Source organism: Odocoileus virginianus, chromosome 18 (assembly GCF_023699985.2).
Source record: "Odocoileus virginianus isolate 20LAN1187 ecotype Illinois chromosome 18, Ovbor_1.2, whole genome shotgun sequence".
Taxonomy (NCBI): Eukaryota; Metazoa; Chordata; class Mammalia; order Artiodactyla; family Cervidae; genus Odocoileus; species Odocoileus virginianus.
The window spans coordinates 12,901,646-12,927,363 of record NC_069691.1 but is presented as its reverse complement, the minus strand read 5'-3'; the positions used below and the strand labels follow the sequence as shown (position 1 = coordinate 12,927,363).

The 25,718-nt window shown below is 37.1% G+C and overlaps 1 protein-coding gene and 1 long non-coding RNA gene across 3 annotated transcripts in view; one reads left to right on the top strand and one right to left on the bottom strand.

Annotated features, from left to right (window-relative positions):
• The window catches only part of ANXA1 (annexin A1), a 295,662-nt gene that overhangs the window by 204,424 nt on the left and 65,520 nt on the right, over positions 1 to 25,718 (top strand). The gene's annotated exons all lie outside the window — the stretch shown is intronic.
• LOC110128080 (uncharacterized) lies at positions 1,538 to 20,987 on the bottom strand. 2 transcript variants are annotated; one of them, XR_011492777.1, is made up of 4 exons: positions 6,811 to 8,818; positions 5,879 to 6,293; positions 5,488 to 5,592; positions 1,538 to 4,687 (listed from the first exon to the last, which is right to left on the bottom strand). It is a non-coding gene; the product is annotated as an uncharacterized lncRNA (long non-coding RNA). The 2 variants fall into 2 exon arrangements; XR_011492778.1 differs by lacking the exons at positions 5,879 to 6,293; positions 6,811 to 8,818 and adding an exon at positions 20,810 to 20,987.

Below are 25,718 nucleotides of genomic sequence, written 5' to 3'. Positions count from 1 at the left end.
GGGAAGACCCAGAGGGATGGGATGGGAGGGAGGCGGGAGGGGGGATCGGGATGGGGAACACATGTAAATTAATGGCTGATTCATGTCAAATTATGGCAAAAACCACTACAATATTGTAAAGTAATTAGCCTCCAACTAATAAAAATAAATGAAAAAAAAAAAAGATCCCAACATTGAGGAAGTAAATAATTCACATAGAACAAAAATAAATATATTAAGATAATTTGTAGGAAATTTGTTAATGCATATTAAAAGGCAGAGGAATATAACTGAGGACTCAAACTAGTTTTCCTTTTCTTGTGTTGCTTTCTGACATTTCCTCAGATTATCTTCTTTATCCAAATAACGAATAAGATAAGATTGGTTAAAAGCTATGACTCCACACTGAAAGCAGTGATTTTATTAATGAATGATTGATATAAAAATAAAGTCCAAGAATATATCTCATAAATTAACATGGCCTTAAAATACCTTTCAAGATCCTCTAGTATCTCCTTACAAAATGCTTTACGAGATCAGATGTTCCTGCCCATAGGCAATTATCTCTTTCCCTGTGCTCAAACATCTCAGGAACATTGTCTTTGTGTGTGTGTGTGTGCGTGTGTGTGTGTGTGTGTGAGCAGGTAGTGAGTTCTTTGCTATGCAGCTGGAATATCACAGTTTATAACATGGACCTGATAAAAATAGATATGATCATTTTGTTTTTCCACAGAGACTTTGAACTTTCTCCTTAGCACTATTCAGCTATTTTCTTCCATCATAAGAGACATGCGGACAAAGTTTAAATGGCCAATAGGCTGGGAAGTTATGAGAAGGATTCAGAAATAAAGAAGGTCAACGGATTAGATGTCATTTGAAGTTCATTATGATTCAGATTCTATGATTCTGTAATTTTTCTGAAGGCATATTTATCCTGCGCCCCCTCCCTAAATTCAAACAAGTGAGCTGGGACTGTGTTTTTTTTCATGCAAAATCCTGGTTTTTGCATCTCTCTGTGTTACAGAAATACCATTTTTTTTTGTAACTCATCCCATATAACTTGAGGAAACTATGGTATTCTGTTTTGATATAGTTATGCACTGTCATAGCACAATATTTATTATCATTACTTTTTAAAGCAAAATATTGTTCACATTTTGTAAATAGTGAAAATCTTTTCTCCAATTTTATGTTTCTTTTTTCAAGGCTGCGAAAGTTTGTATTGTGTGCTAAAATTTCCTGATTTCTCTATTATGAAATAGTGGATAATTTTTGAAAATGCATATAGACATATTATGCTTTAAAAATGATTCAGTTGTTTTATTTAAAGATATGCCCTATCTTGAGATTTTTCCCTTAAATGTCATTTTGTCCATGGATGTTCTCTAAGCTTCAACCATTTAAATTATTCAGGCTCTAGACTTAACTACTCCTATATTTAGGTACTTAGTTGTAAATATTAACTCTGAGAACAAACTTTATTATTAAGCTGGCATTAACACATCCAACTTTATTGATGAGAAAACAAAACAAAACAGGCATAAAATTTGAAACACCATTGTGACATTTAAATGTTTATTAAGACATTCATATTAATGATAGGGTACTTTATAAATATATATAAACTTGATAGTGGCCATCATAACTCCAGCATCTGTTTTTAGTAGGCTTTCAAGGTTTAAGATACCAATCCAACATCTTGTCTTTAGTATTTGAAAGATAATTAGTAGCTTCAATTAAAGGCCAATGAGGGGCTTATACCATGCAACCCACACAGAAATCAAACCTATGATTATTCCAGTGTTATAATCAACTGTACTACAGACACAAAAAAACCTCTTAATGAGGTAAAAACACAAGGAAAATCTGTTAAAATGTCACCATGTCACCTTTTACCACGTTACAAGGCATCCTTTCAAATAAATTATTAGCAAACGGTACTATGTCAACATGTTGTAAAAAACAGCAATAAAATTACTTATAAAAAACAAAGAATCCTTTATGAAATACCATATACTTTAAATTTTGAGATGTGCATTTTGAAAATATTTTTTAATGTTCCAGAAATTTGTGGGAAATGGCTTAAAACTGTAAAAACTGAGAGGTTCATTGCTATCGTAGTTAAATCTTTTCTAGTAACTGGGTGCTCATTTGAGGGGAGAGAAACAGCTGTAAGAATAACTTTACAAAACACAATACCAGACTTTTAGAGACTATTTCAAAATATGTTTCACAGAAAGTTTCTACCTGTACTCTTAAACAGGTAACAAACAGAAAGGGTAAATATAAAAAGAACATTTTATTAACTAAAGTATCCTTAGAGGATAGCCAATATTAACTTAATAGATGAGTGTGGAATGAATAGATATGCAATCAGGTGTAGTGTTTTAAGTCTTAAAAATATCTTGAAAAATTTTGTATTTTCAGTCATATTTCTAAGACACTTTTCCACTATATTCATTCCCTGAACCTTGGCTATCTACAAGAATCATGAAAGAAAAATATACACCATATTTATGGTTGAGTTATCCATTTGTCTTCTAGAGACAAAGTCATTCTTCTATAAAGAGCACATAATTATTTTAAATAATGGTCTAAATGTTAGGGGTGTATCACTATAAAATTTAGTTGTATAAACTAAAAATTCTACAGTGTATAAAAGTTTTGCAGTGATAAGATTTTAAGCAATTAATGTTACAACCAGTAGGAGTTATATTTTTATATTTCCTCTAAATCACAATGTATAATGATAGCTGATATTTTATTAACAAAAATCATTTGTTCAAATGACATCAGCCAGCCATCATCTTGTTTAATTTGCTCTGATGCTATCAGTGCTTTAAAGAAGTGTGGAATGACAGTATGGATTTGAGGTGATAAAAATAAGTTAAATGAAAACTCATGTTTATAACTGCATTCTATTTTAATTTTTTTTGTCATAAAATTCATTCTCTTCCAAGACTTTCAAATTCAAAAGTTAAGTGTTTCTGATAACATTTCATGGGTTTCTTGAGCTTTGAACCCAGTTTACTAACTCATTAAATTTCAGGTCATCTTGAAATATTTCTTATGGAATCCATGTTGATTTATCAGGTGCGATAAAATTTTAAAAAACAGATAAATATTTTAGGGATACTATATATATTTATGGGAGCACTATTAAATAATAATGAGATTGCTTTCATAAAACTTCTACCTCTTTTAAAGTTCTTTTTATGTTATATCTTGTAACAGAAATAAATATGTACAGTTCCAAGATAGAAAACATTCATAACAGTTAATGTTATAACTAGGATGCTACTTACAGATGAGAATATTTCAAAGAAGTAAATCTGAAAAGGCTGTGATAGGAAGAATAAAGTAAATATTCGTTATACTGAAAAGAATTTTAAAAATTAAATATAGCAAGGGAACTAATGGCAATTTGTAAGACAACTAATGATTAAGTTTCATCACTGAAAATCAATAATAACATTAGTAATTGAAGATCAGTTATAATACCAATCATGGTGCGGGGATGTGGGAAGAAGAGAATACAAATGAAATGTCCTCTCAGTCTTTCTGTAGTCTTAAGGGATAATTTTGATTAAGAAGTTTACTGTTTTTGGCTTGGATGCTCCATCATTCTGATTTTGTCCACTCCCACTGGAAATAAACATAATTGTGTGCTTGTTTGTTTTTTCTTTCTTAGACCTAGTGCAGACAAGTCATCGTATTAAGATAAAAGGGGTTATTGTTTCCCTTTTAATCAAAAGAAGGTCTGTTTAAGATATATGCTTCTTACATATAAATGTTATCAAATTTTTTTCTAAATAAAAAGAGTGAAAAGAAAATGTCTCTCATGTAAAGTTAGGTTTAGGAAGCATTTTATTTTACCTAAAAAATAAATTTAGATGCTGGATTGTGAACCTAGTGGGACATTATGGTTGAGTCTTCATCGAGTGTGTTTTATATACCTGCTGTGTGTATGATTCTAAGCTACCAGATGCTGGAAAGAATGAAAAATAAAAACTCTAGTCTTAGGCAACATGTTCCAGCCTAAGAAAACATGTGTGTGAGTATCTGTGTGTGTGTGTGTGTATCGTGTGTGTCTTAGTTATTAATACAACCAGTGATTTGGTAGAACTCTAAATTAAAAGATACACATCTGACTGTTTTCTACAAAAATCAGAGAGAATAGATTTTCACTTTCAAAGATATAGTTTTGAAGATTCTCAAGCTGTGGTACAGTATGAATTTAGTTACTTATCCAGATAATATGCTTTACCTAACAGCCGGAACCTACCTCTCAACGTGACATTGTGAAGTGATTTTTCAAAAGTCCTTTGAGAGAAAAAAAAGTAGATCTGTAAAAGAAAACAGCATATATATATTTGGGTAGCCATGAAATAAATGCTTTCAAATGTATTGCTTATGGAGTCAAGCAATGTGATGGTTTCAATTTTTTTAATACACTTCTGCATTACAAAATCAAATATCAGAAAGATATTTACTTAAAGGCTAAAAATTAATGCTGTTAAAAATCATTTTGGTTACTCTAAAGTCATGAGAAAGGATGACATTTCCAAGCTTGTCTATTCTCTCTTGTCCAAATCCCAGGAACTCATCTTCTGTGGGGACACCGCTGCATTGGGATGACCATGTGTAAGTTCCACATTTTTCTGGGTTTATTCCAGTTCCACTCTGATTTCTTGCAGTTCATGGGCAGCTGAAATACAAGGAAGAATAAAGTTGAACCTTACCAGAAAGTATCATTAAAATCACTGCAGATACTTCATTAATGAAAAACTTTAGAAAAATGTGCTGATGAGAGAGTATCTGGCAGGGTTTAGATTATAGTGAGGGGAAAAAAGAAGCGAAACATTGAACATATGAATTAGCATAATTAAAGATTGTTATAAATACCACTAAAGAAGTAAACAGGGTGCTATGGTAATGAGGTTTGATTATGTAAAGCTGGTTAGAGACGATATCCCAGAGGGGATGGGTTGTGAGGTGTATCTTGAAGAATGGAGAGAAGCTGACCATGGGGACAAGGAGAGGCTTGGAACTCCAGGTACACTAGGGGCTTCTTCACATTCCCCTTCATGGTGTTCCATGAGCATAGAACATGTGTCCACTTCCAGCCATACATTCTTATGCTTTAGTACTCAGCTCAGGCATTTATCTGCTCAGAAGTTATTCCTGAATCTGTCTTTGCTATCCTTCTCTAGGATGTGTTAGATACAATTTCTTATTGCTCCCCTAGTAACCCACAAATATCTGTCTTATCACACTTCCCTTACTGCACTGAAATTATATGTCCTTATGCCGTCACCCTTATTCCATTTTATAATCCTGGAATCTAGCACTTTGCCTCGTAAATTGTGATTGAAAAAAATGAGGGATTATTATTCACAAAAATTGCAAATAAAACTTTGAACCACGACAGAGTAATGAATGATAAATAAAAGCTTCTAACTGAGACTCTACCAGGCCCAAACTTACAAAGTATACTTTCCAACCTACCTTTTCTCTCTCCCATTTTTCTTTGTTTGCTTGTTGAAGGAAATGTTCTTTCCTTCCATAAACCTATTGTTTTTCTTCATCAGAGCCTATATACATTGGAAGAAGCTAAAGGGAGAAGGGCAGAACAGGAGATTTTCCGTTATTAAACATTGTTATCTTTATATATGCTTATTTGTGAGACAGAAAAAGAAACTTAAAAATCAATTATAGTCTCAAAATTTTTTAAGTAAATTTCTAGGGAATATTATTAAAAGCATGTCTGCATGCTATTTAAAATGAGCTATTAAATCATCCCATAATCTGGAAGTGAAGTTAAAACTTTAATTCAAGTTTTCCTAAGTGGATTTATCAACTGACTTTATATTATCACACTTACTTAAGTAATTCTCACCTACTGTCGCTGCAGTGGGCAAAATAGTGGCATCTGAAAAATATTCTCCCATTGGATGTCCTAATGCGCCCAAACCTGTGAATTAGGTTACATGACAAAGCGGGAACTGAAGTTGCAGTAAAATTAAGGCTGTTAATCAGCTGCTTAAACTAAGGAGATTTTCCTAGACTATGTGGGTGGCTCCAATGTCATCACAAAGGCTCTTAAAAGTGGAAGAAGAGGAGAGTCAGAGGCAGAGATGTGACAACAGATGCACTGTCAGATACCATGTTGCTGGTTTCAAAGTGGGAGGAAAAAGCACAAACCAAAGAACACAGGCAGCTTTAGAGGCCGGAAAGAGCAGGAAATGAATTTTCCCCTAGAGGTTGCTCACATCTTGATTTTGGCCCAGTGAGAACTGTGTTGGCCTTGTGACCTGCAGAATAAGATAATAAATGTGTGTATTTTTAAGTCACTTAATTTGTGGTTATTTGTTAAAAGTATAATGAATATGAATATAGTGAATATATTCACTAATATATATAGGTGGATATATGAATATATAATGATATAATGAATATAGTAAATGAATATAGTCTTCACTCCCCGAAATTGAAGTTTGAAAAGTAACTCAAGAGAAAAATAACATAGCATTTTTGTCAAGCACACTATTAATTTTGTAATTTCTGAGAAGCATTTTAAATTAAGACTACACTATTGATACTATATATAAAATAGATAACTAATATGAATCTGCTGCATAGCACAGAGAACTCTATTCAATATTCTGTGATGATCTAAATGGGAAAGAAATCCAAGGAAGAGGGTATATATGTATACATGTGGTTGACTCTCCTTGCTGTATAGTAACTAACACAACATTGTAAAGCAACCATACTCCAATAATTTTTTTTTAAAGATTACAATTAAGGAGAATAACTTCTTGTACCTACCCAGGTGAGAATACAAGGAAGTAGTCAAGCTGATACCCCAAGGTCCAAACTTCTAATTTTCCCTCTGTTTCTCTTCGTGAGTTCTAAGTCTCAGAGTGTGAAGAAGCTTCCAAACTGAGTGGTTGGGGCTATGAAAGCTCTCTGTTTCCTCCTCCAGAAGACCAACTATCAACACGGACACTTGAAAAGATACAGAATTCTACAAATTGTCTACAAGACCATTTCAGACTTTTACAAATGTAAATATATGATTAAATATATGATTGCCGTAGTTTTCTGCAAATAAGAAAAAAAAAGTGGAGTAATGCATGGCAATTATGTTAAGCATTATTCTTTAGCACTAAGTCTCTTGAAGGCTGAGAAAGAACTTGCTTTTATCTATTGAATTTTACCTTACTTAAAGACGGTAGCTGGAGAAGCGAATGGCAGCCCACTCCAGTATTCTTGGCTGGAGAATCCCACGGACAGAGGAGCCTGGCAGGCCATGGTCCATAGGGTCGCAGAGTCAGACACAACTGAAGCCACTAAATAAGGAAGAAAGTGAGCAGAGAAGGTGGCTGCAAATAGTTTGGAATCATTTCCCTCCTACTAACTGAGAATACTACCAGCAGAGGGAAGAAGAAAAGAAATGTGTGGATAATAGCAGGAAGGGTATTTAGCATTAAAAACGAGCTGCATACATCAACATGGATCAGTCATAGGTATACAGATGTTCACTCCCTCTTGAGCCTCCCTTCCCACCTCCGACCCCATCCGACCCCTCCAGGTTGTCAGAGAGCCTGGGTTTGAGTTCCCTGATTCACACAGCAAACTCCTGCTGGCTATCTATTTTACATATGCCGGTGGATGTATTTCCATGCTACTCTCTCCATTCATCCCACCCTCTCCCTCCTATTCCCGACCCCTGCCCGCATGTACATAAGTCTGTTCTCTCTGTCTGCGTCTCCATTGTTGCCCTGCAAATAGATACATCAGGGCTATCCTTCTAGATACCATCTTTTTTGTATGCATGCGAGTCACTTCAGTCGTGTCTGACTCTATGTCACGTGTCGTGACGCTATGGACTGTAGCAGGCCAGGCTCCTCTGTCCGTGGGATCCTCCAGGCAAATTCTTTCTTTCTTTCTTCATGTTGCCATTTCTTTCTCCAGGGGATCTTCCTGACCCAGGGATCTAACGCACATCTCTAACATCTCCTGAACTGGCAGGCGAATTCTTTACTGTTGCGCCACCTGAGTAGCCCAGGGAACAGTTTACATTCCAACTACCTTCACTGGACCTGACCAGTGTTTGTCCTTCTGTACTACTTGGTCATAACCTGGTTCAAATATTCTCTTTGGTAGTTTCATTTTCCTCTCATGGTCATTTTTATAGAGGCATGAGAGAGAATCCTTAAAAGTGTATTAGCTAAATGCAATCTCTGCTCCTTACTACTTGGACACATTCTATAGGGTAAAACCTCAACAAACCCCTATTATAAGGAGAGATAGTAATGGTTAAAGCCACTCATTTCTTACTGTGCTGATATTAGTAACATGAAGAGTAGCTGAGACTCTGGATCACATGTGTCCCCTGCACTTGGGCATGGGTAGCGTCACTTTTCAGCCCAGCGTAATCAATACGGCCTGGAGCTAAATGGTAAAGCAGCTGCCTTCCTTGGTCAAATTTTCACTTAGAAACATGCTCACATATCACTCTTGAAAAGGCTATCTTTTGGCTTCAAAAATTTACTCTGAGTAACTTAAAAACAGAGTTTTAACAGAAGGTAACCTTAAACATGAACCCCACTTAGGTCTGTATACAGGTATTTTTGTTTTGATGATCTTTCTTGCTCTTTTAAAGCTTATGAGGATTTTTCAAAGCATGCTTTATTTAGTGTTTCTCTGTAACTCCCTGCAAATGAGGAGAATGGTAAATTTACTGATAGATATCTTGGGAGACTGGAAAAAGATCAAGGTCTTAAAGAAATAGCAATAAGTTCTCCTACACACACACACACATCTCCCACTAAGTTACATATCGTGAGCACCACTAATTTCACATTTTTATTTCACAACATCTGATATTCATAAGGTATCTATTATCAAAAAATCATAAGCATTTTTTGACCCATTAAAAAATATCAACAAGAAACTAAAATAGAGCCACATGCTTACTAAAAACAGGTCTGCTATAGTGTCTAGGCAATCATAAGAGAATAAAAACTCACATTTCCAAACTTCATTAAAGAAATGATGAATGCTCACTTTTACTTATCTGAAATATTCAGAGTCTGGGTGTGACTTCATGGGAACATTCATATCTCCCCACTAGAATGTAATCTCCATGAAGGAAGAGATTTTGCTTGGTTGACTCATTGCTGCATAGTTGGCACTTAGCATTATTGCCTGGCCCAGAGTAGACATCTAATGAACATCAACTGAATAGTTCAATGAATTAAGGAGTCTGTTACAGAACTAATAATACACTATGAAACAATCGTTAAACTCAATGCAGGCATTACTGATTCCTGAGTGCCTCATAACGATGAAATTAAAATACTATCTGGATCTGCTGATGTATAGTGCCTTTGCTGCAATGAATCAAAATCAAGAAAATGGTGTAGATAAACTTTATTACATAAGTAGAAAATTACTTAATTTCATACTAGAAATGGGTGAATGCTGCAAGTTGAAATGATCTGCCCATTGACGTTCCTAATGTAGCAGATGGGAAAAAAATGGTGTCTTAAGTGCTTTGTGTTTGATAGTTTTGTAAAACTCTACAGAGTAGATAGGTTTTGATATGAACCTGTGCATTGTACATAGTTTTAATGCATTGTATTGACCTCTAGTACTTCTATAATATTAGATTGTGCATTCAAAACTTTAAGCATTAAACATAAATAACTTATAAATAAATAAATACTGTCTTGGTGCCTGGCATGGAGATTAATGTAGCTATTATTAAAGACCTGCATTAGTCCACCTAGATTGTACTCCTGCTGTATATAAAAAGAGGATATTGTTCAGTTGCATCAACTGGTTCTCCATATACTCAGCATTTGTCAAGCCTATGCATGTGGGGCAGGAGTGAAAGTGAGAACTTTCTAGCATGTGCATACATGCAGATAGCGGTTTTGTGTGTGTACTTGCATTTATGTGTTTATCTGTCTAGATGTCTTCCCACCTATAGGCCCGCAAGATAAGTTCTTAGTAGCTTTTAGAGGTGTGACCAGATGTGCAAGTTTTCCTCTACACTATTGGTCAGTAGGGGGCGCTATCACCTACCGCTGAAGCAGGACGGTACAAATGCAAATTGATTTTCTATGAGGACCTGTACATCAGTGGTATCTTTTCTCAAAATAAAAACTATAGATTTTGATTGCCAAGTACGTGATGGTGTATAATTTTTAACAAGATAATAAATTAGGTCAATGGTAGATTTAGTACTTACGTACCATAGCATAGGGCTTTCCAGGTGGTGCTAGTGGTAAAGAACCCACCCACCAGTGCAGGAGACATAAGAGATGCAGATTCGATCCCTGGGTCAGGAAGATCCCTTGGAGGAAGAAATGGCAACCCTCTCCAATATTCTTGCCTGGAGAATCCTATGGACAGAAGAGCCTGGGCTGCTACAGTCCCTAGGGTTGCACAGAGTTGGATACAGAGATCGCACGCAATTCACGCAGTAAGACAGGGTGTGTATCCTTTACCTTTTCATCTTTTCTCATAAAAACTCATAAAAATAAAAAAATTGCTTGATTATTTGTCTTTACCTTACATTTGGTGCATGTCCTTTGTCATCTGCAGATATTCAGAAAAAAATGGAAAAATTAAAAAGGACAATAAAAGTCCATATGACATGTAAACCACTTTTAAAAATTTAACATGATGCTTTCAGGATTTATCTCAAAATTTTTATCATCTACTACGTATAAGCCCTATATTAAACACTTATCAGACATATTATTATTTAATTCTCAAAAATTATCTTCACAGTTGGTTTTATTAATCAAATTTTACTGGTGAAGGAATCGCTTCTTAGAAGATGGGAGACTTCTTCAGGCTCAAAGCACTAAAAAGTGGTTAATTTGACATTTGAATCCTAGTTTTTGACTCTAATTCCCATGTAACTTTCTCTTCTAAATTACTCCTCTGATCAGCTATCTGCCCAGCCGCTGGTACATGTCTAGTATGTGAGATTATTCTCTCTTCAGAGATAAGTTTCCTCTTCCTCATTCTCATGGTCTGCACTTGAGAAAAACAGCTTGCTCAATTTTATCATGTGCTAAAGGTGTTGTTCCGTAAGGAACTGTTAGTCGCTCAGTCGTGCCTGACTCTTTGTGACCCCATGGACTGCAGCCCACCAGGCTCCTGTGTCCATGAGATTTTCCAGGCAAGTGTACTGGAGTGGGCTGCCATTTCCTTCTCCAGGGCATCTTCCCAACCCAGGGATCGAAGCCGAGTCTCCTGCACTGCAGGCAGATTCTTTACCGACTGAGCTACAAGGGAAGCCCAGGGTGCTAATGTCATTCAAAGAATCTGTTATTTTTATGTTATGAAGAGTTTGCCATTCTGCTCTGTTCTAGCTGGGCCTGGCCTACAGCAGAATGATCTGGAAAACTTAGGCAGTCAGTAGCCTTGTCACCTGTCCAGAATGGCAGGACAACCACAGAGACTGAGAGGTTGAATCTTTAAGAAGCTGATGAGAGGATAAATGGAATCTGTCCACATCGCCCCACTGTGGCTTTGTTAATGATATTGATTCTGTACTTACTACAATGTCTGATACAATTATAGTGCCTTATAATTGCATTTGGGGATATAAGGAAAGATGTCTTAAATCTAAACTTTTTTTAATTAAGATAACCAGCAGTATATGTTATTCAAAAGCTAAGCTGGGTTTTATTTGTTGACACCTTGTTATCAAAAAGGAAGGTGAGTTATTGAGTAATTTCATTTAATTCTTGGAAATTGCATGCAAAATACATTATAATAAGAAACATATAGGGGCTTCCCTGGCGGCCAAATAAAGAGTTGACACAAGCCCTGCTTGTTCAGGGCTTCCCTGATGGCGCAGTTGGTAAAGAATCCACCTGCAATGCAGGAGACCATGGTTTAATTCCTGGGTTGGGAAGATCCTCTGGAGAATGGATAGTGTACCCACTCCAGTATTCTGGCCTGAAGAATTCCATGGACAAAGAGTCGGACACGACTGAGCAGCTTTCACTTTCACCTTTTCACTTTCCTGCTCATACACAACTGGGAAAGTCTGCGCAGCAAGGAAGATCCAGCACACCCAGAAAATAAATAAATTATGAAGAAAAGAAACAGGTAACAGAAGCATAAGCTCTGTTTAAATGGAGTCATTATTCATTAATTTGTGTGTGTGTATTGATATAATTGTTTGATTATTTAAGGATATGATTATCTATATTGGTAATTCCTAAACTTTGATTTTATTTATTATAGGTGGGATCTTGTGCTAATTTTAACATGTAATCTCCAAATTAATACTGTTTTGATTCTGTTCAACAACTCTTGCTTAACCTGACTCTATGCCAAGCAGATTGAATGACTTTTTAAAGAATAGTTAAATATTAATTGTATTATTTATTTAAAACTACAAAACATCTAACCTTTAAATACCACCACCACCACCCACTTCCTTTGATTGGATTGTTGGTCTCTCCTTTGACGTAGTGGACAGAAATGTGAGTCTGGATTGAAAGAACGAAGACATAATCTAACAAATTGTGTCAATAATCCTTGAGATCTCCTGGGAGGTTTGATTTAGATTAGATAATCCCTAAATCCTACAGAGGCAGTAGAGTGCACTGTCTAAGAGTACAGAGCTCAGAGACAGCAGTGTGTGCGTGCTAATTCGCTTCAGTTGTGTTCAACTCTTTGTGACCCTATGGACTGTAGCCTGCCAAGCTCCTTTGTCCATGGGATTCTCCAAGCAAGAATACTCGAGTGAATTGCCAGGTCCTCCTCCAGGCGATCAACCTGACCTGGGGATCAAACCTCATCTCCTGTGTCTCCTGCATTGGCAAGCAGGTTCTTTACCACTAGTGTCACCTGGGAAGCTGATTTGAGTTCAGATCCCCAGTTCTAATACCTAGCTGTGTGACCTTGGGCAGGTTGCTTAAAGCCTCTGTTTCTTCACCTAACAAGTGGGAATAAAAACAGCACCTACTTTATAAGTTTAACAAGTATTAATGAGTTCATATGAGAAGAGCACCTAGAACTTGGCCCTGTACAATATATATACATATATATATATATATATATGTATATATATATATATATATATACCTCTTTTGGGGCTTCCTAGGTGGCTCAGATAGTAAAACGTCTGCCTGCAACGTGGGAGACCTGGCTTCAATCCCTGGGTCGGGAAGATCCCCTGAAGAAGGAAATGGCAACCCACCCCAGTACTCTTACCTGGAAAAATCCATGCACAGAGGAGCCTGGTAGGCTACAGTCCATGGGGTTGCGAAGAGTCAGACACGACTGAGTGACTTCACTTTCACTTTTCAGGTGGCAATAGTGGTAAAGAACCCACATGCCTTTGCAGGAGACAGAAGAGGTGTGGGTTCGATCTCTGGGTGGGGAAGTTCCCCTGGAGGAGGGCATGGCAACCCACTCCAGTATTCTGGAGAATCCCATGGACAGAGGAGCCTGGTGGGCTACAGTCCATAGGGTTGCAAAGAGTCAGACACAACTGAAGCAACTTAGCACACATGCATGCACCTGTTGTTATTATCCAATTTCAGTTAAATATTCATAAATTTGTAAAATTCTAAGCAGCTCAGATACTCAACATTTACTCTTTGAGCCTCTAACTGCATGCCAACTGCTACACTATATTTATTCTTATCACTTTTAGGTTATATCAATTGTTGTCACCTTTCAATTCTATCTATATAGCATCAAAATCTATCTTTTTTTTCCTTTTTACAATCTGTAACAATAAAGAAATTGAAACACATTCTATATGGTGCTAGAATCAGTAGGAAGAATAGGTATTTATATGTTATCTATCTTAGTCGGGGGTGTGTTTTATCAAACTTGTTCTACAAGTCAGTACAAATGTTTGCATATTGTGTAACAGAATACTTTTTTCCACAGTTGTATTCTTTTCTTTCTTTGAGCCACCTGAAAAAACTCAGCTTTTTGTTGATGCAAAATCTATCCAGCCAGGGCACTCCCAGTTCTTCAACTTCAAGAGACAAGTTAACTCAGATGAAAAGCACAAATGGGAGGGTATCTAGAAGTGATCAAGGTCTAATCTCATACCAACGCTAAATGAGAGATGTGGTAATAGATCCCACAGTAAGGGACAACAACAACAACAAAGTGTTCCTAATGAATACTTCCTCATTACTTCCCAGGGTTGTAATGTCTCAGATCAAAGATGTTCATATTCATTGAACAGGGACTGACCAGATCCACTCTAGCCACCCAAACAAAACATTCAGGAAGGTGGTGCTGCACAGAATCGCGGCTGCTGCAAGCCACACTCCATTGCACTATTTTAACATGCTTGAAGGCACATATAAGTAGGTGGCATAGGCTATGTTGACTTTGTTCTGGTGGAAATCTCTTGAGTTTTCAAATCTGCATCATCCAGATGGAAATACAAAAGTTTTGAGTCAGGACCCACACTAAACTCAATCTTTTCCCTATAGAACATCATTTCCTTTATGTTACTAGAGATTTTAAGATTATAAAAAATGCCAGTTACTTCATATCACTAATAAAGCCCTTCATGGTATAACATTCCCCTCTATTGCTACCCAAAAGACTGCTCATTTTCAGAATTAAAACGCCTGATTTTTCTGATAAAAATACATGCCAAATTGCTTATATTAACCCTGCTTTGTGAAAAGACGTTTACTTCAGGAAGAAGTTGGATAGCAGGAATAATTTATGCCTCAGGGCCCAGATACATCCTTACTTCCTGACTGGTTTCAACCTGCTATTCACCAGGCTAATTGGAAATATCTGAATAGCGAGGATAGTCACAGGAAAGTCATAAAAACCAAAAATATTGCTTTCTGTGGGACATCCCTAGAAATCAAATGAAGTAGATAATATTGAACTATACAAAAGACTTTCTGCAGTCTTCCCTAAGCCTCCTTCTTGAGGCCACTCTACTTCCCATGCTGTCCTCCTTCATGAGCTAGAAGGATCAAACCAGTTTCTCTCTCATTTCAAGGATTTGCTACTGTAAAGTGGCAGACACATTTCAGTTACGAGAGGTAAAGAAGTTAACAGAGGTGTTAGGTCTGCCACTACTGAACTGCTGAACAAATGCCAACACAGCCTTATGTTCAGATGTCTTGTGATATAAGAAAAGTGTCCAAAAAAAAAAAAAAAGAAAAGAAAAGAAAAGTGTCCCTTCATTGTTTAACTTCTATTAGACCTGTTTTCTGTTACTTCTAAGTAGAAACAATCCTCGCTGAAATATAAGTCCTGAGTCCAGTCTGTTATTTGAGAATTTTCATTCAGTGATTAACCAAACTGATCAATCATTATTTGTTGTTTTCTTGTTAGCTTGGTATAACAAAATGATGTCTGGTGAACTATTTTTTTTTTTGAGATAATTAAAATATCTTGTTAAAAGTCAAGACAACTTATGAAACTGGTTACTCTTTGGCCCATTTTAGCATTTTATTGAGAAAAATCATCTCTAATTGAGAGAGGGGTTCTTTAATTTTTACTGAATCCTCTGGAAGGGAAGGCTTCCATTCATAACACATAATCCAACATAGAAATCATTTTCATCTCTCTTTCAATTACCCCAAAGACATACTCATCACAGAATGGCAACTTAGTCCCAATCTTCTCCCTCAATTTCTTTTCTTTTTTTCTTAATTTCTACTTTAAAATAATTTTAGAGTCTTTATTGAATGTGTTACAATACTGCTTCTGTTTTCTGCTTTGGTTTTTGGCTGTGAGGCATGTAGGATCTTAGCTCCCCAACCAGGGATTGAACCTTCAGCCCCTGCATTGGAAGCAAAGTCCTAACCACTGGACCTCAACACAAGTACCTCTTCCTCAATTTCTAGCATCTTCCTTAAACCCAGCCTCTTGCATCTCCTGTCCTTGCTGCTCACTCTTCTTTTTTACTGTGAATAATTTTTCATTGATTTTAAGCAATGAAAATCAGTCAGATGGATTACTTCACTCACTATTCCAGGCTGCACAACCAAGCCCCAAATTATGGGGACAAGGGAAAAATTCTCCCGGTATGTGAGAGATACAAGAGATTCTAAATATTCTCTTGTAAGTTTTTTCCTGTACCATAACAAAGGGTAACATGTTTAAAAGAATAATGTATATAAAATCAATTATTAGAGAAATATAAACAAAAGGAGAAAGATTTTCTTATTATCATGACTTCATAACAAGACTGATTTCCCATTTTTTTTCTGTAAGAGATATATTTAAGACTTCTCTTTTATGTTGTTCTGAGTGGTAAAACAGTTCCTAGGTCTGTAATAGTTCTATAAATTGTTAAGTAGTGCTTCGACATTTTGTTTCCTGCTATTGTCTTAAAAAGAGAGTATTTGACAGTTTAGCAATTCTCTTGCTTTTAATCCATGTTAAGCCCTAGCTAACTGCCCGTTGCCAATGATTCATTGCATGAGATGGAAGAAGTGGCTTTCTTAGTCATAAACCTAACTTCCTTTATCTTGACTGAAACCAGAGGATTTGAAACTTAAAGCAAAATTTAAGATATACTTTTGTCATTTCTTTGACAGTATGTTTCCCAGTCATGAAGTCTGGCTCTTCCAGAAGCAAAGATGTCTGTCTCCCATTAAGTAATTTCAAACTATGCATAATTTATATTTAAACTAAAATCTGTGGAGTTAGTAACAGTAGTTTTTTGGCTTGTCTTCCTTGGATCATCTAACATCAATTGTTTCCAATTTTGAGAGAGTCAGGCCCTTTCTTCTTCCAAATATATTATAAAAAAACTGAAGCCAACACATTTAAAATATTAACAGTATCTTTTATGCAGAAAGTGAAACTATGAGTCTACAGTTTATGTAATTTATATCATGCCCAATTAAAAATACCTGAAATTATTTTTGATATGAGAAAAGTTAATTGGGAAGATTTATTTTAACAAAAGAACTGGATGCATGCATTACTTAAAAACAACTTTTATCAGATTGTTTTATATGCTGAAAACAAAGAGTGAAAAACATTGCTGGAGTAGGATAAAATCTTTCTTGGAAAAACTAGCTGCTATATTTAAAATGTATCAGTGCTTCTAAACTGCACAGACACGTTTCTTGCCACGTAGCCTTACCTTGTTCATATAATGCTGTTAACTAGAACATTTAGGTATGACCTAAATAAAATCCATTATGATTATACAGTGGAGGGGGCAAATAAATTCAATGAATTAGATCTGGTAGACAGAGTCCTGAAGTATTACGGACAGAAGCTGGTAACATTCCACAGGAGGCAGTGCCCAGAACCATCCCCAAGAAAAAGAAATTCAAGAAAGCAAAGTGGTTCACTGAGAAGGCCTTACACATAGCTGAGAAAACAAGAGAAGCAAAAGGCAAAGGAGAAAGGGAAAGATACACCCAACTGAAGGCAGAGTTCCAGAAAACAGCAAGGAGAGATAAGAAAGACACGTGAACAATGCAAAGAAACAGAGGGAAACAACAGAGCGCAGAAGACTAGAGATCTCTTCAAGAATATTGGTGATACTGAGGGAACATTTCATGCAAAGATGGGCCCAATAAAGGAAAGAAATGGCAAAGGCCTAACAGAAAGTGAAAGTGGCTCAATCCTGTCTGACTCTTTGTGACCCCATGGGCTTTAGTCTTCCAGGCTCCTCTGTCCACAGAATTCCCCAGGCCAGAATATTGGAGTGGGTAGCTGTTCCCTTCTCCAGGGGATCTTCCCAACGCAGGGATCGAATCCAGCTCTTGCACATTGCAGGGATATTGTTTACTGTCTGAGCCTCCAGGGAAGCCCAAGAATACTGGAGTGGGGAGCCTGTCTCTTCTCCAGCAGGTCTTCCTGACCCAGGAACCAGACCTGGGTCTCCTGCACTGCAGATGGATTCTTAACAACTGAGTTACAGGGAAGCCCCAGGCCTAACAGAAGCAGAAATTAAGAAAAGGTGGCAAGAATGCACAGAAAAACTATACAAAAAAGGTCTCAATGACACAGATAACCATGACGGTGTGATCACTCACTTAGAGCCGGACATCTGGAATGTGAAGTCTGGTGGGCCTTAGGAAGCATTATTACAAACAAAGCGAGTGAAGGTGATGGAATTCCAGTTGAGCTATTTCAAATCCTAAAAGATGATGCTGTGAAAGTGCTGCACTCAATATGCCAGCAAATTTGGAAAATTCAGCAGTGGCCACAGGACTGGGAAAGGTTAGTTTTCATTCCAATTCCAAAGAAGGGTAATGCCAAAGAATGTTCAAACTATCATACAATTGTGCTCATTTCACATGCTAGCAAGGTGATACTCAAAATCCTTCAAGCTAGGCTTCAGCAGCATGTGAATCTAAAACTTCCAGAGATACCAGCTGGGTTTAGAAAAGGCAGAGGAATGAGAGATCAAATTCCAACATCTGTTGGATTATGGAGAAAGCAAGATAATTCCAGAAAGCTATGTACTTCTGCTTCATTGACTACACTAAAGACTTTGACTGTGTGGATCACAACAAACTGTGGAAAATTCTTAAAGAGAGTGAAATATCAGACCACCTACTTGCCTCCTGAGAAACCTGTATGCAGGTCAAGAAACAACAGTTAAAAACTAACATGGAACAATGAACTGGTTCAAAATTGGGAAAAGAGTATGTCAACCTGTATGTTGTCACCCTGCTTATTTAATTTATATGCAGAGTACATTATGCAAAATGCTAGGTTGGATGAATCACAAGCTGGAATCAAGATTGTCAGGAGATATATCAATAATCTCAGATATGCAGATGATACCACTCTAATAACAGAAAGTGAAAATGAACTAAAGAGCATCTTGATGAGGGTGAAAGAGGAGTGAAAAAGCTGGCTTGAAACAACATTCAAAAAACAAAGATCATGGCATCTGGTCCAGTCATTTCATGTCTAATACAAAGCTGTGGTTTTTCCAGAAGTTATGTGTGGATGTGAGTTGGACCTTAAAGAAGGCTGGGTGCTGAAGAATTGGTGTTTTCAAATTGTGGTATTGGAGAAGAATCTTGAGAGTCATTTAGACTGCAAGGAGATCAAACCAGTCAATCTAAAAGGAAATCAACCTGAAGTATTCATTGGAAGGACTGATGCTGAAGCTGAAAGTCCAACACGTTGGCCATCTGATGTAAAGAGCTGACTCATTGGAAAAGCCTCTGATACTGGGAAAGATTGAGGGCAAGAGGAGAGTGGGGATGACAGAGGTTGAGAGGGTTGGATGGCATCACTAAATCAATGGACATGAGTTTAAGCAAACTCAGGGAGATAGTGAAGGAGAGGTAAGCTTGCTGCAATCCAAGGGGTCGCAGAGTCTGACATGACGTAAAGACTGAACAACAGCAACATTCATCTTTCAGCAGTAGTAGGATTCTAGGAAACCAAGCTCATTATAACTTTCTCCACCGGAGGGCTTAGTGAAGCACTCGTCTTCACTGCTGTATCAGTAAAGATAGGCTTGGTTATTTTCTGAAAACAAATTCCAAATCTTAAGGCCTAGCAGGTACAACTTTACTCCACTCTTGCCCACACAAAGACATATGTGGGTCCAGTAGCTCTTTAGAGCAGCTCCCTTCTAAACAGTGACTTAGGAAACAGGTTCTTTTTTATTTTTCTTTACAATCTTGTAGATCTATCATTTGGAACTGCAGTCATATGACAGGGGGAGAAAAAGCTTGATGAAATCACACTAACTCTTAAATGTCTCATTCCAGAGATGACACACCATTGTCACTCAGCCTATTGGCCGGAAGTAACCTTAATTGCCCTGATCTAATTACATAGAGACTAAAAGATGGAGGAAAGCACATGGGTTATTTGATGAGTTCTATGGTCTGTACCTTAGATTCTAAGGCTTAGAACACATCAATGTTAAGTCTCAGCAGTGAGAAGTCCTGACAATTCTCAGCTCTCTTTTCCCTCAGTGTAGCTACCCAGGAAAATAAGAGTTTCTGATGGTGGCCTTGGAAGATACAAAGAGCCTAGGTTTCTGTGGTACTACTGGAAAAGGCCCTGCTGTATAGAGCTACCAAACTCTAAATGACTTTGGGTAAACAAGACATACACTTTTATATGTTAAGCTGGTGAGATTTCAAGGGTCATTTTCCTACTACAATGTACCCTATCCCTTCTTGAATAATGCAACTGGATTGAAAAATGTCTTCTGTCTTGCTTTGCTAGTCCAGATCATCAATTTTGCTACAAATTCCAACAATTTTATCTTCAAATCACTCCTCAGGTTTGTCAGAAACTATCGCTACAACCTTGGCTCTGTACTGAATCTCAACTTTGCCCTAACATTTCTTGGTTCAATGCTCTCTGATGTTGGATCTATACATGAACTGTCCCCTATTGTGAAAAATAAAAAAAGACAAAAACCAACCCCCCAACCCCGAAAAACAAAACAAACAAAAACAAGCGTGTTGTCTCATTTTTGAAAAGAATCAAGAAAATATTTTAACCTATCAACCTAAATTCATCTCTAAAGAAACAACAGCATAACTAGCCTCATCAAAACTGTTCATGCTAAATATATATGACAACTTGGGAAAGTGTATACCTGATTAATGTAGATTATTTACTTTCTTTAGAATTAATGCTGCTATTGAGCTGAAATCTCATGAGTGGAGATTCTTGTGAAGGTAAAAGAATGTATCTGAATCAATGGTTTTGAAGGTGTGTTAAGACATCAGAGACCTCTTTTATAATGAGTATGAAATATTAGAATTCATGTACATTTTGGATTAGTTTCACAGCACTAAGCAATTCTTACCCTGTCCATATTTTTCATCACTCTTAATACCTTTAGTCACAGGTGGGTAGCTTGTATTTCATCAGAAAGAATCCTCAGTCGGGGCATCACGCACCACGTCTACTTGTGTCATCTGCTGACACGCCTTGGATCTGCTGACAAGCCTTTTTAGGTAAACTTCAGCACCTTGAAAGAGTCATTGGTTTGTTTGTTTGTTTGTTTTTGTGTTGCCAAGGTTCTGTAAGCAGATTAATTTTTTATTATGTGTTAAAAAAACAAAACAAAACAAAACAAATGCTTAAGTTTGGAACTTCTCTCATAAATAGACAATGCGATTTTAACTTTATTTCAAATATTTGCATTAAATTCAATAAACAGGTCTTGAGGTCATTATATGTCCAAATCATTATGTTCAACCTTTGACAGTTAGAGTGAATAAAGTAATAATTTAGGCCTTTTTTCTCTCCATGTATACATATTGTCATTTTATATACAGTACATACATTAAAAAAAAATATTTTTCTTCTTATTTGGGTTTATTCACCATTTTTATCACATTATTTTAAAACTAAATTTAAATGTTGAATTACAAGATCATATTTTCATAGCCACTAGGTAAGTTAATAGAAACTATAAGGAGAGGAAATTTTAACAAAACTCTTATTTAGTTGAACATAGTTTGTACAAACTATGCAGTCACTGGGTTATAATACCCAATATTTCCTTCTCACGGTCTCACAAAGTCCCAGTCATGTCACACGACCTTTCTCCTAGTTGCAGGTCAAAGTGAGAGTGCCCTCTTTCTCACTCTTGAGATTGCATTAGTATTGGAGCAACATTTTAGCTAGATGACTGACTCAGGATGACCTGAAGCATAGAAGGTTAGAGAGTTTGAAATGTTTCCTGATTAATTCCTGATGGTTTTCTGAGAATAAATGAGTAGGGAAATATTTTTCCAGAAACTCTTCAACAAAATAATGTGAAACTCAAGATCTGGCTAACACGAGAGTAGATTTTCTAACACCACCCTGCTTTAAACCAAATTATAGCACCAGATAGTCACCATAATGTAACTGAACCCAGAAACAGTGTTCATGAAACGGAACCTATTTGCTTTAATTCATCCCATATATTTAATACACTGATAAAATTATTGTATTTTTCTTATACCAATATGTGTCAGAAATATTTTTACATATATTTTGAGAGCCGGTGTCCTCAATATTCCTTCATTATCCCTTTTTTTTCCTCTTTGATTATGTCTCTTTCTCACTGTTTATGTCCAGTGTAATTATTCAGAAAAAAATTACTAAACTCTGGCAAGATTTCATAAAATGATAGGTGAGGTGGATGTACAATAATTAAGATGATATAAACAGCTATTTTTGGCAGAACTATTCTTAGGTTTTTCGTTTTTCCATAGTTGAAACAACATGAGTGTATGATTTATTAATATTGCCAACTAGAAATGCTTTTAGTGAGAAGAATATTAAATTTCATGGACTATGACTTAGTTTAAATGGCATATCAGCCAAGATCCCAGTGGAATAAGGAATAACCTACTCAAACAGGATAACTGATGAGATTTTAATAGAAAGGATTTCTTTTTAAGGTACAGGGTGAGGTTTTAGGAAAACAATAAGGAATGGTGTTGCATCCTGACACTAGCAACAGCAGGGAGCTGTTTCTGAGCCTGGAACAGAGGGACACAGCAAAGAACATTTGTGAGAACCCAGTGAGAGCGCTAGAGAGATCATCCAGTCTTCAGATCTCCTGCTGAGGTCTTCCTTTGGCCAAACTCAACAGGAGGTTAGGAGGAAAGAGAACCATTGAGCTAGCCCCTATGTGTTAATTTCCCAGAACAAAGGGCAGAGTGAAAAGGAGTGAAGAGTTAATCTGGGAAATGGGGCAAAAGAGATGTAGACAGAGCACAATGAATGCATAACTCTAAATAATAAATTTAAATGGCTTGCTTACTTTTTGACTCCATCTGCCCCTCCTGTTCGGAGAAGGCAATGGCAACCCACTCCAGTACACTTGCCTGGAAACTCCCACGGACAGAGGAGCCTGGTAGGCTGCAGTCCATGGAATCGCTAAGAGTCGGACATGACTGAGCGACTTCACTCTCACTTTTCACTTTCATGCATTGGAGAAGGAAATGGCAACCCACTCCAGTGTTCTTGCCTGGAGAATCCCAGGGATGGGGGAGCCTGGTGGGCTGCCGTCTATGGGGTCGCACAGAGTCGAACACGACTGAAGGGACTTAGCAGCAGCAGCAGCAACCCCTCCTGTTATCATGCAACATTTCTTCTCTCTCTTCTCCCATTACTCTCACATATGTGCACACGCGCGCGCACACACACACACACACACACACACACACACACACACACACACGCTATCAGGGAAGGAGAACCACTCGTTTTGGTAGTTGGCAGGAGGTTCTTAAGGAATAAAACAAACCAGAGAAGAGTCGTAATACCATCTATCTCCTACACTGTTTGTTGAATCCATTTTGAGACACCACAAAGTTAACAAAAATAGACAGAGGAACCATGGGAATGGCAATAGTGAGGCTTTTCCAAAAGGCTTCATAAGCACTGGAATCAAACCACAAACGAGAGCTGGTGGAAAGGAAGACCAGGGCAAACTTAATGGTGTGTAGGCAATATTTGACAGCCAGCTCTCCAGGGAGGAGGAAGAAACTAGTCTTTAGTGTTTTCCACCAGCCAGTTTAAAGCTATCAACATAAATTCACTAGACATGGGTTTGCAATAAATGTGCACAGCTGACTCTTGTGAGCTCATGGGCACCCTATTCAGCACAGCAGTGATCACAGACCCTGTATCCTGATGGTGGCTAAAAATTGACTTGAAAAACATGTGAGACACCTTAGGTGAAATTACGCTTTCATGGTCATTACTTTCTGCCAATCAAGTGGGATGACTCTTGCCATCATGATTTAGGAATAAAAAGAAAGCACCACTTAATTATTTTCCCAAGTCTTAGGTCAGTGAATTCTGAAATATCTGGGCATCATGAATAATATGTCATAATTACAAAAATTCCAGAAGGCCTGCTAAAGACATTTATGTATGGAATAAACAAGAATACGAGTGGGATGGAACAATGTCTAACACAAGGTCATGTGGGTACTATTCATACATTCCTTTGCTACTCTGCAACCACTAATATTTCTTCTGGTTTGACATGGATTGTTTCCCTTTTCAGCCTGCTTTAGTGACTCTCTCTTCCTGATTTAACATATAGTATGTCCCCTACATAGGAACGAGTTCTGTTCTGAGAGCAGTCGTTAAGTCCAACATAGTTGGCATAGGTACCCAACTAACACAATCAGCTATATAGTACTGTACTGTAATAGGTTGATACTACTTTTCAAACTAATAATACATAAAAAAACAAACACAAAAATAAACATTTTTAATATTACAGTACAGTAACTGAAATGTACAGTACAATAGCTGGCATACAGGGGTTAGTATCGTGTGAACAGATAAGAAGAGTTACTGGCTGGAGGAAGGAAGAGGAGGTGGCAGATGGCAGAACTGAAGCATTGTCAGGGTTAGGAGACAGAGGGCAAGCTGCAATTTCACTCCAGCTCCTTGCTGGATTCAATTCTATCTACCCTCTTGAAAAAATGATCCAGAATGTAGCTTACTTTTTCTTGTCATAGATGACACAATAGCGCTGGACTGCATTCTGAATGGCTGCTGCAACCTTCCTGCTCCTTTCTACTTTTGGGTCCTGTACCTCAAAACACTAACAGTGCCTCCTGAAACAAAGAAAATCCCCTTGTCATTTTCCGCATCGTGAAAGTCTTTGGTTCTTCAATCACTTCTTTCTCTGTCTCTCTTCGTCCTTTCTCTGGGCCTCCAACTCCAAGGTCTTCAGTATTAAGTTCCTTGTCTTGCACAGAAAGCAGTTCAATGAAGTCATCCTCTTTCAGATCTAGCTTCAAATAAAGATACTGCACTACTATATTCTATACTGTACTGTACAGTAAAGTGCATCATAACAATGTATGCCAGACATGTGAACTAACTTTCATGATTGGGCATGTGAACACATGTTCATATCTTCGAAAGCTTGAAACTTGAAGGTTCGTATGTAAAGGACTTACTGTAATTGCTTCCCTGGTTTTTCTGGATTTTCCCAGAGTATCTCATGACTGCTTACACATGATTTGACTCAGCAGTACTTTCTGAATTTGCATGGGTGAGGCAATATGTGTTGCTTGAGTCCCATCTCCTATTTCCTGGCCTGACCATTCCCCACCTCAAATAGACTCTTGCTTGCTTTTGTACTCCCTCAAATTATGTATAGGTTGGGATATGCCTTCTGACTCTGCTCCTACTTATGTTGAGTAAATTATGATGCATTCTACTGAAAAAAATTAGGTTGCTGCCAGATACTAAAACAAGATCATCTATTTAAAAAGCTCCAGGCAGGGAGTACATCCTCTGCATCATTTGGCCTCCATCTTCAGTGCCATTTTACCCTTCTTGTCTCTTCATGCTCTGTAACCTAACAAGCAAATTTATTTATTATTTATTTATTAATAGTAAGTGCATGTCTCTTGAAACCTACACGGCTCTAAAACAGTTAAGAGGACTAAGAAAATTACTCCTATTGGCTTTCATCATGGCAATCATTCATGACGAAACACTTCATGGTAAATTGATGGGGAAAAAGTGGAAACAGTGGCAGATTTTTTTCAGTGGCAGAATTTTTCTTGCGCTCCAAAATCACTGTGGATGGTGACTGCAGCCACAGAATCAAAAGATACTTGCTCCTAGTAAGAAAAGCTATGACAAACACAGACAATATATTAAAAAAGAGAGAGAGACATCTCTTTGCCAACAAAGGCAAAGTTACAGGTTTTCCAGTAGTCATTTATGAATGTGTGCACTGAAGAATTGATGCCTTTGAACTGTGGTGT